The sequence below is a fragment of the Coregonus lavaretus genome (genome assembly GCF_964263955.1).
Source record: "Coregonus lavaretus genome assembly, chromosome: 17".
Classification (NCBI taxonomy): Eukaryota; Metazoa; Chordata; class Actinopteri; order Salmoniformes; family Salmonidae; genus Coregonus; species Coregonus lavaretus.
The window spans coordinates 18,975,145-18,980,189 of record NC_140004.1 but is presented as its reverse complement, the minus strand read 5'-3'; positions in this window follow the sequence as shown (position 1 = coordinate 18,980,189).

The window sequence follows — 5,045 nt, the reverse complement described above, 5'->3', positions numbered from 1 at the left end:
CTGGGTCTTCCAGCATGACAACGACCCGAAACACACAGCCAGGGAAACTAAGGAGTGGCTCCGTAAGAAGCATCTCAAGGTCCTGGAGTGGCCTAGCCAGTCTCCAGACCTGAACCCAATAGAAAATCTTTGGAGGGAGCTGAAAGTCTGTATTGCCCAGAGACAGCCCCGAAACCTGAAGGATCTGGAGAAGGTCTGTATGGAGGAGTGGGCCAAAATCACTGCTGCAGTGTGTGCAAACCTGGTCAAGACCTACAGGAAACGTATGATCTCTGTAATTGCAAACAAAGGTTTCTGTACCAAATATTAAGTTCTGCTTTTCTGATGTATCAAATACTTATGTCATGCAATAAAATGCAAATTAATTACTTAAAAATCATACAATGTGATTTTCTGGATTTTTGTTTTAGATTCCGTCTCTCACAGTTGAAGTGTACCTATGATAAAAATTACAGACGTCTACATGCTTTGTAAGTAGGAAAACCTGCAAAATCGGCAGCAGCGCCGGAGAAGATGGCTGCCGTTTTACAGCCCTCTAACCAATTGTACTATTATGTGTGTTTTTCCGCGTTATTTGTAATTTATTTTGTACATAATGTTTCTGCCATCGTCTCTTATAACCAAAAAGAGCTTCTGGATATCAGGACAGCGATTACTCACCTCGTATTGGAGGAAGATTTTTTCTTCAACGAGGTGGCTGCGAAGGATATCATACAGACACCCGACAAGGCCCAAATCCCCGTCATTCGCATGAGGAAGAGACGGAGATATCGTGGACGTAGGTCGGGGTGCCTTGTAAGGATTGTAAGCACTGACGTCTGTAAGCACTGACGTCTGTAGCCATGAAGTGCTTTGAAAGGCTGGTCATGGCTCACATCAACAGCATTATCCCAGAAACCCTAGACCCACTCCAATTTGCATACCGCCCCAACAGATCCACAGATGATGCAATCTCTATTGCACTCCACACTGCCCTTTCCCACCTGGACAAGAGGAACACCTACGTGAGAATGCTATTCATTGACTACAGCTCAGCATTCAACACCATAGTGCCCTCAAAGCTCATCACTAAGCTAAGGATCCTGGGACTAAACACCTCCCTCTGCAACTGGATCCTGGACTTCCTGACGGGCCGCCCCCAGGTGGTAAGGGTAGGTAACAACACATCTGCCACACTGATCCTCAACACGGGGGCCCCTCAGGGGGGTGTGCTCAGTCCCCTCCTGTACTCCCTGTTCACCCATGACTGCATGGCCAGGCACGACTCCAACACCATCATTAAGTTTGCCGACGACACAACAGTGGTAGGCCTGATCACCGACAACGATGAGACAGCCTATAGGGAGGAGGTCAGAGGCCTGGCCGTGTGGTGCCAGGCCAACAACCTCTCCCTCAACGTGACCAAGACAAAGGAGATGATTGTGGACTACAGGAAAAAAAAGAGGACTGAGCACGCCCCCATTCTCATCGACGGGGCTGTAGTGGAACAGGTTGAGAGCTTCAAGTTCCTTGGTGTCCACATCACCAACAAACTATCATGGTCCAAACACACCAAGACAGTCGTGAAGAGGGCACGACAAAGCCTATTCCCCCTCAGGAGACTGAAAAGATTTGGCATGGGTCCTCAGATCCTCAAAAAATTCTACAGCTGCACCATCGAGAGCATCCTGACTGGTTGCATCACCGCCTGGTATGGCAACTGCTTGGCCACTGACCGCAAGGCACTACAGAGGGTAGTGCATACGGCCCAGTACATCACTGGGGCCAAGCTTCCTGCCATCCAGGACCTCTATACCAGGCGGTGTCAGAGGAAGGCCCTCAAAATTGTCAAAGTCTCCAGCCACACTAGTCATAGACTGTTCTCTCTGCTACCGCACGGCAAGCGGTACCGGAGTGCCAAGTCTAGGTCCAAAAGACTTCTCAACAGCTTCTACCCCCAAGCCATAAGACTCCTGAACAGCTAATCATGGCTACCCGGACTATTTGCACTGCCCCCCCACCCCATCCTTTTACGCTGCTGCTACTCTGTTAATTATTTATGCATAGTCACTTTAACTCTACCCACATGTACATATTACTTCAACTACCTCAACTAGCCGGTGCCCCCGCACATTGACTCTGCACCGGTACCCCCCTGTATATATAGCCTCCCTACTGTTATTTTATTTTACTTTTGCTCTTTTTTTTCTCAACACTTTTTTTGTTGTTGTTTTATTTTTACTTTTTTGTTTTAAAAATAAATGCACTGTTGGTTAAGGGCTGTAAGTAAGCATTTCACTGTAATGTCTGCACCTGTTGTATTCGGCGCATGTGGCCAATAAAATTTGATTTGAAGATTTGATTTGAAATACTTGTTCTCCCCACTGTATATAAACATGGGGGATTGGAAGTGATGCAGACAATTACATTGATGGAAGTTACAATCTATCTGCAATATTAAGCTGATCTACCCCCCCAACATTTTTTATAATAATACAATTGTGTGCTCCCTCCACTTGAGACATCTGTGGCTTTTTAGTGGCATTTTATTGTCCCCAGCACAAGGTGCACCTATGTAATGATCATACTGTTTAATGAGCTTCTTGATATGCCACACCTGTCGCGTGGATTATCTTGGCAAAGGGGAAATGCTCACTAACAGGGATGTAAACAAATTTGTGCAAAATAATTTAGAGAAATAAGGTTTTTGTGCTTATGGAAAATTTCTGGGATCTTTTATTTCAGCTCATGAAACATGGGACTAATACTTTACATGTTGCGTTTATATTTTAGTTCAGTGTAGTTTTCAAGCCCTACCACGTATGACGAGCGTCAGAGCCGGTGTAGTAGGATTCAATATTAGTCCTGTATTGACGATTTGCCTGTTTGATGGTTCGTCAGAGGGCATAGCAGGATTTCTTATAAGCATCCGGATTAGTGTCCCACTCCTTGAAAGCGGCAGCTCTAGCCTTTAGCTCAGTGCAGATGTTGCCTGTAATCCATGGCTTCTAGTTGGGATATGTACGTACGGTTACTGTGGGGACGACGTCGTAGATGCACTTATTGAGGAAGCCGGTGACTGATGTGGTATACTTCTCAATGCCATCTGATGAATCCCAGAACATATTCCAGTCTGTGCTAGCAAAACAGTCCTGTAGTTTAGCATCCGTGTCATCTGACCACTTCCGTATTGAGCGAGTCACTGGTACTTCCTGCTTGAGTTGTTGCTTGTAAGCAGGAATGAGGAGGATAGAATTATCATCAGATATTGGAGGGCAAGTTTTTTTTCCTCGGGTTGCACTTGACATGCTGGTAGAAATGAGGTAAAACGGATTTAAGTTTTCCTGCATTAAAATCCCCGGCCACTACGGGTGCCACTTCTGGGTGAGCATTCTCTTGTTTACTTATGGCCTTATACAGCTTGTTGAGTGCGGTATTAGTGCCTGCATTGGTTTGTGGTGGTAAATGGACAGCTACGAAAAATATAGATGAAAACTCTTGGTAAAGAGTGTGGTCTACAGCTTATCTTGGGGTACTCTACCTCAGGCGAGCAAAACCTTGAGACTTCCTTAATATTAGAGATCGCGCATCAGATGTTATTGACACCACCCTTCGTCTTACCAGAGGCTGTTCTGTCTTGCCGATGCACGGAAAACCCAGCCAACTGTATAGTATCCATGTCCTCGTTCAGCCACGACTCGGAGAAACATAAGATATTATAGTTTTTAATGTCCAGTTGGTAGGATAGTCTCGAACGGAGCTCACCCAGTTTATTCTCCAATGATTGCACGTTCACCAGTAGGACGGATGGTAAAGGCGGATTATCCACTCGCCGACTAATTCTCTGTATCTGATGACCTAGCTTCCACAATCACCCGACCTCAACCCAATTGAGATAGTTTGGGATAAGTTGGACCGCAGAGTGAAGGAAAAGCAACCAACAAGTGCTCAGCATATGTGGGAACTTGAACATTGAGAGACAATATTTATTTCCCTCATTTAAAATGCAAATTAATTTTATAACATTTTTGACATTAGTTTTTCTGGATTATTTTGTTGTTATTCTGTCTCTCACTGTTCAAATAAACCTACCATTAAAATGATAGACTGATCATTTCTTTGTCAGTGGGCAAATGTACAAAATCAGCAGGGGATCAAATACTTTTTTCCCTCACTGTATGTGTTATTTCATAGTTTTGATATCTTCACTATTATTCTACAATTTAGAAAATAGTAAAAATAAAGAAAAACCCTTGAATGAGTAGGTGTGTCCAAACTTTTGACTGGTACTGTATCTGAATGTCTAACATCTGTATGATGCTACAGAGCCCTGTACAGCTTATATAAATATCTTCTGTGAATCCATAAAGGAAGACAGATTTTGGCGATTGATTGAAAAGATCCATATACATGTTTTGGTCCTTTATCCAGCATAGGTACACTGGCAATGGTGGGCTGTGGAAGCAGAGTGCTGGTCTTGTCCTGTGTGCGGACAGCTGGATAAGACTGCCGGAAGTGGTGTAGGGCTCGTAGACCTTAACCACCAACTGTTTGGACCTCTTGCAGAAGAATTGCTGGTACTGCACGTCTCAAGACATGGTTGTGGTGTTACCATTTTACACTTTTTGTAGAAGGGACGTAGGGCAACATGCCTTTGTTGGTAAAGGTGTCAACCAATTGGGACCTAAGTGTTTAGAGAGAGACTAGTGTATTGTTTAGGGACAATGAGGGACATTGGGAGCTGCTTTTGAAAGGAAAGATCAGTCAACATCTGGGTGGCTGCAGAAGATTTGAAAAGTCTTACGAGGGCAGTTCTTACACTGTATGTATTGCTGTGTATGGGAGATTGAGGAGACATGGCACCTTTCAATCGTTCTCATACACAACAATACATTTACTGTCTCTAAGCACAACCCCCTTCCTCATCTCAAAGACCTATCTGTAAACCTCCCCAGCCCATTGACTTTGACAGATCATTCTTGTCAGTAGTAGCAGGGGATTTTTGTAGATGTGTCTTTGTATTGTGTTTTGAGAATCTGCAGAGAGAAGAATGAGGTGGTTTTGTC